At 32.6% G+C, this 16,404-nt stretch overlaps 1 protein-coding gene across 9 annotated transcripts in view; it reads left to right on the forward strand.

Annotated features, from left to right (window-relative positions):
- The window catches only part of LOC130448867 (signal-induced proliferation-associated 1-like protein 1), a 96,209-nt gene that overhangs the window by 41,821 nt on the left and 37,984 nt on the right, over nt 1–16,404 (forward strand). The gene's annotated exons all lie outside the window — the stretch shown is intronic.

The raw sequence follows: 16,404 nt of genomic DNA on the forward strand, positions 1-16,404 counted from the left end.
ATAATAATTATAAAATTAGATAAATATATTTATGGTTCATTATTGTCACATTAATAATAATTAACTGAAGACGATACTTCCATGGGGTTGAAGTGGAAACTAAAAAACTTACAGACTAAACATATTCAAAATTTATAGCAAGATAACTTGAAGAGGTTATAGCTCATAATAATAAATAAGTAATTGCTCCGCTGTGGAGAGGGTTGTTTTGGATAACTTAACCCTATTAAAAACGCTTTTAAGGATCTTAAATAACGCAATCAACGCAAACGTCCATCAAATCCTTTACGTTAGGGAGGTGCTACTATAGCGTTAGTGTAAATTTTAAATAAAGCGCTAGAAATTTAAGAATAAGGAGAAAGAAGGAAAGAAATACAAAAATTCTTACAAATTCAATATTCAATTAACGACTCTTGTCATTTGAATTATTAAAGTTTCTAACACTGGATACTTCACTCTATCTAAAATAACTTAGTTCATATGATATCTCGTCCGACAGCCATTCTGGTCAAATTTTGAATTATAATTTACCGTCTACAAGCGAACAGTTTTTAGGTTAAGCCCTCATAAGAGATGGCCCTCCTTACCTCTACCCTCCATACCCCAAGTATGCCTTAATCTCACATAATGTCTCGTGACGATCTTGCGATATCCGTTTACGCACAGTATCGATGTTTTCTTGGTCAACAGCCGATTTTGGACGACCTGCATGGAATTCATTCTATAGCGAAGTGCAATCATGATTGAATTCGGAAAACCAGCAAAACGCGATGGTTCGAAGTCGAAGTGAATTGATCGGCACACTGCTGTTGGTTCAATCCAGGTCGAAACTCATAGAAAATCATCGCACGAAAAAATTCGCGATTCATTTCCATTTTTTGACCAAAATAAACGTTCTTTATCTATAATAGCACTCGTATGATAACACGTTCTGAATACGTTCACTATTAAAAATGTTATAATTTATGATGGTAATGTCAGATTTGACATATTCACTTCATTGTTGCCATGTCTCAAAACTTGAGTAGCAAATATTCTGGTTTATGCTTTTGTCTTATTTTTGATTCGGATTTTTTCTCTTCCATCACTCTAGTTTTCTATTTTCTTTTTCTTCCATTATTCTTGTATCCTATATTCTTTTCCTTCCGTTATTCTTATTTTCCATATATTTCTCCATTATTGATGTTTACTATACTTTTCTTTCATGTGCGGTTCAATTCTCTTTTTCTCCCATTATTCTTGTTTCTTATTTTCTCTTTCTTCCATTAATTCTGTTTCCAATATGCTTACCTTACGATTGGCTTGATTTTTTTTCTGCCATTATTCTTGTTCCTTCTTTTCCTTTCATTATTTTTGTTTTCTATATTCTTTTCCTTCTTAGTGAGACTTGATTATGCTTGATTCTTGGTAAATTTTTTCACTATACTAATTATTATTATTTTTTTTAATTTTAATATTAATTCCAATTATTTTCCGTAATCATCTCTACTGTTCATTTTTTATTGAGCATTTTCTCTAGACATTTTTCTTTAAATATTTAAAAATAAAAAAATGAAAGTTGAAATCCAATTATGGAGGACTCGAATTCCAAACCCATTCATTACTGACACCGTGTAACATAAGTCATAATAAGTTTTTAAATTTTTCAAATTTCTAGTTTCGTTTTTTTTCTTTTAGTTATCGTTTTTATTTTCTCCCATCTCTATTCTTTTAACTTTAACTAAGTACCCAAGTAAATTTCAGCATACTCTGTGAATCCGAAAAACGTACGGTTTCCGGAAAAGACGCATTATTTTGTTTAAAGACGTAAAGACGACGGATCGCTTTAATTTCAAAATAAGACGTGTTGGTGAATCATTATTTTGTTCATTTACGTTTATATTTCCATCGTTATTTTTTTTAATTGGAACTTTATATCGTTATCGTTTTTTTTTATATAAATTTTTCATCTAACCTACCGACTATTGACATTCTAAATGATACCCTAGACTACAAGAACTAAATTAGAATCTACAGAAGTATTATTTGTTTCAGACTTCAAACACCTCATCTCTAGATATCATTTTTCTGAATATCTACATAGTTTTATTTTATCCAAGTAATCTAAATATGATCAATAATCTTTTTTCATATTGCATCCTGTGTTTACTTTCTGATAGTAAGTTCCACTCTTATCAAAGATAACTTCATTATCAGCATAGTAGACAACTACACCTTCGTAATAATGACGTCTATAGGAATATATAATCGTTGTACGAGGCGCTTCTAATATGTTCTTGTAATAAACTAAAATTCGAATTTTACTAATGGGATAATATGGTCTGACGGAGACTGATGATTCAACGAATCCGCCTCCGAAGAATGCGACGCGTCTTTATCGATATTTATATCGTTTTTCTTTTTCAAATTTTGACGATTATAACCCTAAAGGACTAGTGTTTGAAATCCGGTAGTTCTGATTTTTTGTAGACTTGTTTGTGATGTTGACCTCATAAATAATCCAAGTTTGTGACCTCGAGCGCCGTACGCTACTTGCTCAAAAATCGAAAAAACAGCGTAAATATCTTTATTTATTCCAAATTTTGGCAAATTTAACCCTAAAGGACTAGTTTTTGAAATCCGGTAGTTCTGATTTTTTGTAGACTTGTTTGTGATGTTGACCTGATAAATAATCCAAGTTTGTGACCTCGAGCGCCGTACGCTACTTGCTCAAAAATCGAAAAAACAGCGTAAATATCTTTATTTTTTCCAAATTTTGGCAAATTTAACACTAAAGGACTAGTTTTTGAAATCCGGTAGTTCTGATTTTTTGTAGACTTGTATATGATGTTGGCCTGATGAATAATCCAAGTTTGTGACCTCGAGCGCCGTACGCAATTTCATCAAAAATCGAAAAAACAGCGTAAAAATCTTTATTTTTTCCAAATTTTAGCAAATTTAACACTAAAGGACTAGTTTTTGAAATCCGGTAGTTCTGATTTTTTGTAGACTTGTTTGTGATGTTGACCTGATAAATAATCCAAGTTTGTGACCTCGAGCGCCGTACGCTACTTGCTCAAAAATCGAAAAAACAGCGTAAATATCTTTATTTATTCCAAATTTTGGCAAATTTAACCCTAAAGGACTAGTTTTTGAAATCCGGTAGTTCTGATTTTTTGTAGACTTGCTTGTGATGTTGACCTGATAAATAATCCAAGTTTGTGACCTCGAGCGCCGTACGCTACTTGCTCAAAAATCGAAAAAACAGCGTAAATATCTTTATTTTTTCCAAATTTTGGCAAATTTAACACTAAAGGACTAGTTTTTGAAATCCGGTAGTTCTGATTTTTTGTAGACTTGTATATGATGTTGGCCTGATGAATAATCCAAGTTTGTGACCTCGAGCGCCGTACGCAATTTCATCAAAAATCGAAAAAACAGCGTAAAAATCTTTATTTTTTCCAAATTTTGGCAAATTTAACACTAAAGGACTAGTTTTTGAAATCCGGTAGTTCTGATTTTTTGTAGACTTGTTTGTGATGTTGACCTGATAAATAATCCAAGTTTGTGACCTCGAGCGCCGTACGCTACTTGCTCAAAAATCGAAAAAACAGCGTAAATATCTTTATTTATTCCAAATTTTGGCAAATTTAACCCTAAAGGACTAGTTTTTGAAATCCGGTAGTTCTGATTTTTTGTAGACTTGTTTGTGATGTTGACCTGATAAATAATCCAAGTTTGTGACCTCGAGCGCCGTACGCTACTTGCTCAAAAATCGAAAAAACAGCGTAAATATCTTTATTTTTTCCAAATTTTGGCAAATTTAACCCTAAAGGACTAGTTTTTGAAATCCGGTAGTTCTGATTTTTTGTAGACTTGTATATGATGTTGGCCTGATGAATAATCCAAGTTTGTGACCTCGAGCGCCGTACGCAATTTCATCAAAAATCGAAAAAACAGCGTAAAAATCTTTATTTTTTCCATATTTTGACAAATTTAACACTAAAGGACTAGTTTTTGAAATCCGGTAGTTCTGATTTTTTGTAGACTTGTTTATGATGTTGACCTGATAAATAATCCAAGTTTGTGACCTCGAGCGCCGTACGCTACTTGCTCAAAAATCGAAAAAACAGCGTAAATATCTTTATTTATTCCAAATTTTGGCAAATTTAACCCTAAAGGACTAGTTTTTGAAATCCGGTAGTTCTGATTTTTTGTAGACTTGTTTGTGATGTTAACCTGATAAATAATCCAAGTTTGTGACCTCGAGCGCCGTACGCTACTTGCTCAAAAATCGAAAAAACAGCGTAAATATCTTTATTTTTTCCAAATTTTGGCAAATTTAACCCTAAAGGACTAGTTTTTGAAATCCGGTAGTTCTGATTTTTTGTAGACTTGTATATGATGTTGGCCTGATGAATAATCCAAGTTTGTGACCTCGAGCGCCGTACGCAATTTCATCAAAAATCGAAAAAACAGCGTAAAAATCTTTATTTATTCCAAATTTTGGCAAATTTAACCCTAAAGGACTAGTTTTTGAAATCCGGTAGTTCTGATTTTTTGTAGACTTGTTTATGATGTTGACCTGATAAATAATCCAAGTTTGTGACCTCGAGCGCCGTACGCTACTTGCTCAAAAATCGAAAAAACAGCGTAAATATCTTTATTTATTCCAAATTTTGGCAAATTTAACCCTAAAGGACTAGTTTTTGAAATCCGGTAGTTCTGATTTTTTGTAGACTTGTTTGTGATGTTAACCTGATAAATAATCCAAGTTTGTGACCTCGAGCGCCGTACGCTACTTGCTCAAAAATCGAAAAAACAGCGTAAATATCTTTATTTTTTCCAAATTTTGGCAAATTTAACCCTAAAGGACTAGTTTTTGAAATCCGGTAGTTCTGATTTTTTGTAGACTTGTATATGATGTTGGCCTGATGAATAATCCAAGTTTGTGACCTCGAGCGCCGTACGCAATTTCATCAAAAATCGAAAAAACAGCGTAAAAATCTTTATTTTTTCCATATTTTGACAAATTTAACACTAAAGGACTAGTTTTTGAAATCCGGTAGTTCTGATTTTTTGTAGACTTGTTTATGATGTTGACCTGATAAATAATCCAAGCTTGTGACCTCGAACACCGTACGTAACTTCGTCAAAGATCAAAAAAAACGGCGTAAAAATCTTTATTTTTTCCAAATTTTGGCAAATTTAACACTAAAGGACTAGTTTTTGAAATCCGGTAGTTCTGATTTTTTGTAGACTTGTATATGATGTTGGCCTGATGAATAATCCAAGTTTGTGACCTCGAGCGCCGTACGCAATTTCATCAAAAATCGAAAAAACAGCGTAAAAATCTTTATTTTTTCCAAATTTTGGCAAATTTAACACTAAAGAACTAGTTTTTGAAATCCGGTAGTTCTGATTTTTTGTAGACTTGTTTGTGATGTTGACCTGATAAATAATCCAAGTTTGTGACCTCGAGCGCCGTACGCTACTTGCTCAAAAATCGAAAAAACAGCGTAAATATCTTTATTTTTTCCAAATTTTGGCAAATTTAACCCTAAAGGACTAGTTTTTGAAATCCGGTAGTTCTGATTTTTTGTAGACTTGTATATGATGTTGGCCTGATGAATAATCCAAGTTTGTGACCTCGAGCGCCGTTCGCAATTTCATCAAAAATCAAAAAAAAACGGCGTAAAAATCTTTATTTTTTCCAAATTTTGGCAAATTTAACCCTAAAGGACTAGTTTTTGATATCCGGTAGTTCTGATTTTTTGCAGATTTGTTTATATTGTGGGTTTAATGAATAATCCAAGTTTGCGACCTCGAGTGTCGAGCGCACCTAAGTAAAAAATCGAAAAAAACCCAAAAAATCGTTTTTTTTTTCTTCAAATTTCAGCGATTATTACCGTACAGAATTGGTTTTTGAAACCCGGTAGTATTGATTTTTTGCAGACATGTTTATGATGAATAATACAAGTTTGTGACCTCGAGCACCGAACGCAACTTTGTTAAAAATAGGAAAAATCATTATTTTTTCAAATTTTGGCGATAATAATCGTAAAGGATTACTTTTTGGAAAAACTTTTTTGGATCGTTCTTGAAGTAAACTGTATTTGCTACAATATGAAATTAGAACAATCTCTGTGGACCCAATAGTTTGCGATATTAAACCTTTCAAAATTTATAATTTTTTTCAAGCTTTCGCAATTACTCTAATCATTCTAATTAAATTTACATTCTCGAAGAAGTCATCAGATGGTGTGAATTGTATTGTTGTGACTTTGCGACCATACATCCTCCTGTATGACTTCAACTGCTGCTTTCCCCACGCGTAGACTTTCTCTTAAGGATCTGAACTTCTACTTTCACCACCAATTAACCCTTAACCGTAATGGCAAAGATTTGTAAATTATTTGTAAACAAACACGCCCACGGTTGACAATCCCGATACTAGAGATACTCCCAATTACTCTGTTCTTCCACATTTGACATTTGATTGAACTGACGTTTTAAAAGAAAAGAATATTTTGAAATATTTGTTTTATATAAACATAAACATAAAAATTATTACAACAAACTTCATATTAATTTTCCCCGTTTCTATGGTCTCAAAATTGAGTGATATACCGGATTTCATATTATAAATTCGTTCATCTATATGAGAAATTTTTTTGTAGTTGTATCGGATTTATTTATAAATATACACACCCTCGCTTACAGAACAGAGTAAAACTACCTGGGTTTGAAGGAATTCAATGAATAAACCGTCGCTTTAGAATAAATTCCTCAGCACATACAATACGTGTAAAAGTAATTCATTTTCTTTACATTTTGAGCGTGACTGTTTTTGTTTGTGGTAGTATTCACATCGTTGTCAGATTTTTCTTTTTATCAAAAATATAATGAACTTTGTCATTTCTTGTATGGTGTGTATGTAAAACAACATAGTCCACTGCAAGGTTTTGAGAAATAATCAAATAAACAAATGCTAAATGTATTTCTATGAATCAAAAACTGCTAAACAATGTGAAATCTACGATAATCAATTTTGTATTATCAAAAAAGGTCTTTACCTTGCTTTATAGGAGCTCTTGCACAAGACCGATTCTTCCTTATTAATCTTTGAATCCGTTTGCCTAATTCGTAAGTACGCTACTCCAATTTCAGAGCTCTATCAAGGTAGCACCATCAAATTAGCAAAAATATTCAAAATTTGTAGCTTTTTTGTTGCTGTAAGTACGACCAATAATTAGAAATAAAGACCGGACGAATTTTTTATACTAGCAGTAATATTCTTGACAAATGCTAGCTTGAACTCGACTTGTTATACGAAAAATGGAGAGAAGATTTAGTTGCTACATTGAACAATGTTCAAATGAGGCTGAAGAATGAGCAACAAAATAGGAACTAAAAATCGGCCGCTCCTTTCGATCAGCAACAATTTTTCTAGTACACGCTACCTTGAACTGGACTTGTTGAACAACAAATGCTGAAGAAATTTCTTTGCTACATTAAACAATGTTCAAATGAGTCTAAAGAATAAACAACAACATGGAAATTAAAAATCGGTCGATACTTCCGATCAGCACCAATCAACGTGGTTTTTTGCGCTCTAATAATTATTCTATTTCATCAAAAACGACTCGAAAAAAAATTTCGAAGTTATGTAAAATTGTTCCCAAATTTTTCGATAACGATATCTCTCGAAGCAATCAACCGATTCTCACGTTTTTGTCGGCAATAGACGCAGTTTTTTAAGCTCTAATAATTATTTTCTTTCGTCAAAAACGATCCGAAAAGAAATGTCGAAGCTATGTAGAAAAAAACCTTTGTTCAGTTTTCTTTCGTTCACGATATCTCTCGAACAAATCAACCGATTTTCACCTGCTTGGCGGCAATCAACGTGGTTTAATGATGTTAAAAGCTGATTCGTTTTTGGAATCGATCGATAAAGCCGTTTAAAGGTTATTTCAAAAAAACCACATTTGAAAAAAACATTCGTGGTTTTTTTGAGATTTCTTAAAATCCACTAGTTGTGTCAACCAATTCGAATGGCTCCAACCGCGACGGAATCGGTCGAGCCATTCAAAAGGTATAAGAGGGTCACATACATACGGACATAATCGCGGAAATATTCAAGGAAGCTTCCTGGGATCTCTAAACGTCGAGATCTGAGGAAAACTTATTTCGAAAAACGGGGTAAAACCAATAACTACCCGATTTTTGAGAATTTTCAATTTTCTTAGCGGAAAGTTGAAGAAAAAACTTATTTTCGGTTTTCTTTCTCCAACGATAACTCACAAACAAATCAACTAATTCCGACCAGACTGGCGGCGATCGACGTGGTTTTTTGGGTTTAAGAACTGATAAGTTTTTGAAATCGATCAGTAGAGCCGTTTAAAAAATATCTCAAAAGGACCACATTTAAAAATCGATTTTGTTGCTTATTCTTTAGGCCCATTTGAACATTGTTCAATGTAGCAACTAAGTCTTCTCTCCATTTTTCGTGTACCTGTAACAAGTCGAGTTCAAGCTAGCATGTTGAAGAAAATTACTGCTAGTTTAAAAAATTCGTCCGGTCTTTTTTTTAATTATCGGTAGTACAACAAATTTTGGTTCACTAGTTGACTCGATATTCATTGGTTTATCAAAATTTTATGCTAGCTTTATATGAATTTCGCATTAATTGCGTTTTTCCGCGAACGGCTGCACTTGATAAAAAAAAGAATTGTACAATGAAATCAATGCCAAACTATGAAAGTGGCTTAAATATTCGTTGGGTCACTCTGTGGTCCCTTTGCATACCTAATGACGTTTTATTACCCTATACCTTTCTGAAATAAATTATAGTTATTTGTTTTTGTTTGTTTTTTAGTTTTTACAAGCCTTTGTCTATAAATTGTCTCAATTTTTTTGACAATAAAGCATTTCTCTCTCTCTCCCTTCCCTCTCATAGGAAGTATGGTTGTTATTATAGATTTTATTATTTCGTTTACTATATTGTTTATGACTAAGTATAATAAATTAAATTCTGTTTAGATGTATGTATAAGACATTTCTTTCTTTACACCGGGTATTAAAACTCCATACGCTATATATATATTTTAATCTTCCTATAACAGAGCTATAAACTACATTTTATTTTACAGTTTAATCTGTTCTTAAAATTTCATAGTTTATTTTTTCATGGAAGTTTGCAATTACGGACTTCCTGCTATTCACATGATATTAATAGATTATTATTTTTTAATTATAACGTTAATTGAAATATCTATTGTATGCAGACCTATTATAATGATAACAAGTTAGCCTGGAAACCTTGCGAAAAGATAAAAGATCATTATTGTTAATAGATTACTACGTAGTCACTAGGTTATTGAGGTTTTTGTTACATGCACATACAATTTTTCTAATTAATAACATCATTTGTTTTAGTTAGAATAGGCCGTATCAATACCATGTCAAAATCAGCTCATTTATATCCTTGTACCCTATAATAAGGGATTGTTTTATAGGCGGCTACAGGGTGAATGAAATATATTGGTGTTATTAGAATTAATTTGCCACAAAGGTCGTATATTAGCGCTTCTCAGAAACTACGATCTGATGTCAGGTGATTGTTGATCGGAGCTAGATTTTGATCACACTTTCAAAACTTCTCGTTCAATTTTCGGTGGAAATTTCAAATTTTAAACATGATCTACAACAACTTTTGATTTTTATTACTTTTTTGTGTGTTAATTGATCCATAATATTTATTTAGTTATTCCTAGATTTTTAATACTTGTTCTTGATCAGTTACCAACGATTTACCTACTCAAACGGATTTTGCACTGAATACGGATGGTTATACAGATCCTAAATACCAGGTGAAAAAATGTCAGCTAATGTAGATGCAGCAAATAATTTTAAGAAGAAATTGGATGAAAATATCTGCGACTTCGATTTTGTTTATAATTTTGTTGAAACCGGATTAAACTGGAAATCATTACTTTCGAAATATTCAGTTTTTAGGCGAGAGAATTCAGCTCCAGGACTTAAAACTACCAAAGAGCGAGTAACTATATTAGTCTGCGCTAACGCTACCGGAAACCATGAAATACTCATCGGAAAATCAAAATATGTTTTAAAAATATTAAAGTGCACTTAATTTATAAAAATCAAAAAAACGCATGGTTGAACTTTGAAATATTCATTCATAGATAATGAGCCAACCCATCCTTCGGTTGAATTGTTAGAGTGAGAAAATGAAAAGTTTAAAGTAAAATTGTTGCCTTCTAATGTGACATCCTTGCTACAACCAATGGATCAATATTATTGAAACGACTTTATAGAAAACAACTTTTTTAGACGACGCCATCTGAAAGTTGTTCGTTTTGTATTCATTTACATACCGAAAGTTGCGTTTTGAGTGTTCCATGTAGTGAAAGTGACAGCAAAACACTTTCGGAACGCTCTGGAGAATGTTGACAGTTGACAGTTTCACTTCGATGATTTTGCATAACCTTAAATTTTTAATTTTCTGAAATTTTTCTCGTCCAACAAAGTGTAGCACTTTCAGTCCTTGGCATACAAATAACTATAACGTACGGTTGTATCTGTTGATGAAGATGATGTAGAAGTCGTTTTATCATTTTCGAAGGGAATGAATGTAAAGGAGTGTTATTAGATGGTTGGGATTTGCTTAAAAAGATAACTTTAAACAAGGCTTGGAACAGAGTACTTAATCGGGAGAATGAAAATTCAATAACCAATATTGGTGATTTTATTCTCGAGGATATGAATGAACTAATGTTAAATATACAAATATGCCAGGATTGTGATGATGATATCAAAGAGTGTTTCACTTGTGACAGTAATGATCAAGGCTTTCAGATTATATCGTATGGCGAAATCATAGAAAACATATTGCAGATAAATGGACAGCAGGAAATGCAAGAAGATGAAATAAAAGAAAATCTAGACGTGGAAAATGATGTAGGCCATCTCATGATGAAGTACTTCAGGCTCTGGAAACAGCTCTCAACAGAGTGATTCTGTGAGTTTACTACAGCTGCAACGAATTCGTGATATAGCAGCAATGAAGAGAAAAAGTAACTTACGTCATACGCCAATTATCAAAAATTTTTAACCAAATTAAACTTATTATTATTATTGATGAATAATATTATTATTTGTTAATAAATATTACCATTATTGAACTTATTTTATTTCACAAAACACGCTTTTCTTCGTACAATCGATTATTCGAATCCCTATAATTAGTCCGGTTAATCGAGTTTATTTCATTTTGGTGTCTACTTCAAATATATTCTAGATGTTAATATTTAGGTGCATACAAATTGGATCTTATTGCGAGAGATGGTTTGAAAATTGAATAATAATTCGCCCACAATTACTTCATCTCTAATAAGTATTAATTTACTACTCGATTCCCATGACGAATTTATGGATACAAGTAGTGATTAATGTTAACTTATTCCCACATGTTACTTAATAGAAATTCAAACAGATTGCGAATTTCTTAAAATATCGGTTACTCAACGGTGTTTGCAAATATATTTTTTTTGCAACGAATTTGTTGTATTATATAAATTTCTGGAAAATTAATTACAAAATTTCATTCGAACATAGGTCTGCTAAAACAATAATATTTTTCTGTTCCACTGAATATCTCAACGAATTTTCTTACAAATTAAATTACGATTATTATCTTGAGTAAGTGGTTTATGTGTTCAAATTTTGTTAACAATAAATATATTGTTTCTAATAAAAATTCCTCCTCATGATTCGTTATTTGCGCAATTTTCGCGCATAAAAACAAGGGCGTCGCTGGCTTAAGACTAAGGGGGGGGCAATGGGGCAATATTATGGCCTGGTACAGATATAGGTATAGGTAATTATACAAACTCTTGAAATATTCTGTATAAAATGTAAAAGTGCTAATCTCATTAAATTTTTCTTTCAAAATACTGTCCGATTGAAGATCTATCAACTCCATTTGCAAATGAACTGGAGCCTGTGAAGCTTCAAAACGATTGTTGAATTCCGTAATCAAATTTTTCAGAAGTTGAGAATTTTCATCCAATTTTTTTGGTTCACTTTGCCAAATGATTTTAAATGAGGGAAATGGTCCAAAGTTTGATTTTTTACCTGATTTTCCCACAGCATCAACTTTGTTTCAAAGGCTTGAATATATGAATACATTTGAGAGAAAATCAGATTTTTACTCTGTAAATTTATATCCAGATCAGTCAAGTGTTTATTCATATATACCAAAAAGGCACAATCAATCAACCAATCATTGTCATAATCAATTGGTTTGCCTTTTTCTAACATTTAAGCTTGAATAGGGTCACGTAATACAAAAAATCTTTCTAAAAAAACTCCTCGACTGAGCCAACGAACTTCGGTGAAATAAGGGACATCAGAAAACTTTTCGTCCAAATGTTGTAAAAATTCCCTGAACTGTCAGTGATTTAGTCCTCTGCTCCTTATAAACTTTACAATTTTAATTATAGGTCCGTTTTTAAATGTTTGGATGCTAATGATTTCAAATTAATTATACAGTGAAATCCCAAAAAATTCCCTGATGTTTTCTGTTTTAATTTAGTTACAACGCCGTAGACTTGAGGGTACGAGTATTTAAAACATCCGTAGAGGAATTAAATGAAGTCTAAAAGCTCTAAATTCTTCTTTATGTGACACATTGCGATCGCGGGCCTTATTGATACAACCCGCGGGCCGCTTCCGGCCCCTTATCTTTGACAAGACTGCTCTAGTAGAAAAACAAATTTGGACATTTATTTAACAATACCCACCTCTGATTTGGTAAAAAATTCCATCATCTTCAATGCCAAAAAATTATTCAATCAGCTACCTTCCGAATTAAAAGTGGCAAAATACATTCAATAAGTTCCGGAGATTGCCAGAGGTATTTCTGCCTTATTTTTCTGTGGCAGAATTTTACAATCTACCATGGACTAGCATAATTCAATATTTAGTATCGATAAGATGTTAATATTTATTATTAAACCAAATATTTATTTTATTTATATTATCTAATTTAAAATTGCGTTGTTTTGTCCATAAAATTGTAAAAGTTTCTTGTGGCAATAAAACTTATCACTTTCTCTCTCTGATTTTTATACAGGGTGTCTCATAAAGAGTGTCGGTTTCCAATGATCATTGTGTTTATTAAATAATCATACAAAACATTGATATTCGAGCTACAGCCCATCAAATTCTACGGTTTTAACCGAACAAGCTTTTTGATACTTTAGTAAAACCATTATTTGGGCTCAGGTGCATTATCCATAACAATGACTTGAATTTGGCGGAATGTTTGGTAGGAGCTGATCAGTTGCAAATTTTTCAAATAATGTCGCAGTGACGATTAGCACACAAAAATCGCTAACTGAAGTAAAAAACTAAAAAGCACACAACAGCGAATGTAACAGTCGAATTCAAATTAGTTTTTTTATTTAATTCAAATAATGAGACAGATTTTTCCTTGATGAAACACTGATTTTTACCCCGGTTACTAACTTGTTAAATTCTCTATTAGTCCGGTCAATTTAGACATACGAACTTACATAAATTCCTACCAAGCTGAAAATTAGTAAAACTGTCTTATATATAATTGAAAATACAATTTGAAAGCTCTCAATCATTCCCTTGTTCAAAAATTGGTTTTTCGCGATTTTCAGAAAAACGGTAAGTTCAATCATAAAATTATCTTAGACAAAAATTGTACATCATAAAATTGTCTACAAAACACGTATCGATACTTATTTTCTTACGAGCCACTGTTTCTGAGATATAATGATTCAAAAAGTTGTAATCGTCATAATATGAGGTAGTGTAATTTGCCCGTTTTTTAACTTGGTTTCCCTCGTAGACTTATTCTAAGGGACTGTTGTGATCGTGTTCAATTTGAAACTATTGCAAAATAATGGAAAGTGGCAGAGATTAAGAATATAAAAGCGATTTGAATTAAAAAATTTCCGATTTTTAAGATAGTCCGTAAATTTATCTGTTCTCTCGATACTTGCATTACTTCATACCACGTTCAACAGTAATAATTTCACTTTCAGTTCAAAGTTTGGCAGAAATAAAACAATATTCTGACATTTTTGTTATATCACTCAAAACAGCACGATATAGGTTAGGTTAAACACGTGTTTTCACTACCATTTAGCGCTCAAGAATAACGGTATTTAATTTATTACAGCAGGTATAAGACCCATGCACAAAAATATATTATAAACATGTAACTCAACTATATACGTGGCGCACTTTATGACGATTACAACTTTTACAACTTTGAATCGTTATATCTCAGAAACGGCGGCTCATAGGAAAAAAAGTATTCATACGTTTTTTGTAGATAATGTTATGATCTACAATTTTTGTCTGAGCTATTTTTGTGATAGAACTTACCATTTTGCTGAAAATCGCGATAAATCCATTTTTTGACTTTTGACCGTGAATAAAATTTTTTCCGATAGACGGGAATGAAGGGGAACTTTCAAATTTCTTTTTTAATTATATTTTAAACAATTTTACCGATTTTCAGCTTGATGGAAATTTATGTAGCTTCACGTTTATTTTTGGTCTAATTTGACCGGACTATATATTTATTATAAGAATAAGTATTGTAAACGCTTCTTTGGAACTCTCCTTGGTATATGAATATCGCTGTCGGAGAATACTTTTCAGCCAAATGGCCGACGATAGGGAATAATACATCCGCAGATGTACCCACCCACCCCAAAATGAATTAAAATAAACAAAAAAATCTCAAAAATCCAAAAAAAAAACGAGAACAGCCGTTTTTACTTACAAGTTTCACTTCGTTTTCTTCAGCCAAAATCCCCCGTTAGAAATAGTTGGACAAACAAACCCCAACGAAACCACTACAACCCCAGCCCTGCAGAGGAGCTATTCCTATATCGGGGCCTACTCAAACAAACCACATTCCTTACAAAAATCTTCCTTATCCCACCAAATTAGTACAACGAATCTCTCTCTCTATTTAGAATACTTTTTAGTCATTTTTCAAATAAGAATATACAGGGTATTTCCAAATTTATGCGACAAAATTCAGGAGGTGATTGCTCTTATGAAAGTAAGATTAGTCTTTCCTATAACAAAATTTTCTCAGTCCACCCCTTTCCGAGATATCACCCTTTAAAGGTGGTGACTAAAATTGAATTTTAATTGTTTTCTCTATAAACTTGAAATTCTGTGATTTTCGAGTATTTGCGCAATTTTCCTGTTACTTCATACACAATTACGGGTAACACAAAACACTAATAAAATATGTTTATTATAATAAATAGAAAATACATATATATTAATTCAAAACAATATCTATCCTACAAAATGACTCATTGAATTCAAGGTGTGTGGGTCCAATTAAACAAATGTTAGTCACAACTCATCTAACTTCTCTTTTGCTTTTACGTAATCTTGATAGTGTTAAAATTGTCACGCTCGGTGAACCTGGACATCGGAGCTACTACCAATTGAATCGGTACCATTATGAGTCAGCTGGTTTACGGATTGCATGACAGATATAATCAAAATTGAAATTATCTATCATACACCTTATTATCCATTTAAAACAGAAACGCGGTGTTGATGAAATTTAAAAATAGAATGGGTAATACCATACTTTGGCGTGTGTGTATGTGTGTGTGTGTGTGTGTGTGTGTGTGTGTGTGTATGTGTGTGTATGTATGTGTGTGTGTGTGTGTATACAGGGTGTCCCACGTCGAGTTGAAACTATTTGTATAAATGGCAAAATACTTTTGGTAAAATCTTGAAAATTTCTACGTTTGGGTTTTGCGTGCATACATACTTTTTGAGATATTAATTTTTTTGTAAAAAATTTGACCGTTGCAGGCCCTTATATATCATTTTTTACGAGGATACCTTTAAAAATATGAAAATGATTTTTGCTCGGTTGCTTTTAGCCAGGTCAGACGTATTTGAATCCATTCGTATCCCAAAAAACCGTCGCCATGACCTTGCCTGCAGATGGAACGGTCTTTGCCTTCTTTGGAGCCGGTTCTCCTTGATTGTTCTTTTGATATGGGTGTGAATTGTTGGACCCATGTTTTATCCATCGTTATGAAACGACTTTATTTATTTGAAACATTGCCGAACACTCGATGGAAACATCTTCACGACTCTGTTTTTGGTCCATTGTGAGCAAACACGGCACCCATCTGGCTCACAGCTTTCTCATGTCCAAATTTTTACTTAATATGCGATGTACCGCACTCTTTGAAATGCCTACTAGCTCGTGCACTTTCAGTCGACACTCATCCAGTACCGTTTTGTGTATTTTCTTCAACATTTCTGGAGTCGTCACCTCATTTTGTCGACCACTGCGATGCTGATCTTAGCAGGTCG

This window comes from Diorhabda sublineata, chromosome 9, assembly GCF_026230105.1.
Source record: "Diorhabda sublineata isolate icDioSubl1.1 chromosome 9, icDioSubl1.1, whole genome shotgun sequence".
In the NCBI taxonomy this organism is placed as follows: Eukaryota; Metazoa; Arthropoda; class Insecta; order Coleoptera; family Chrysomelidae; genus Diorhabda; species Diorhabda sublineata.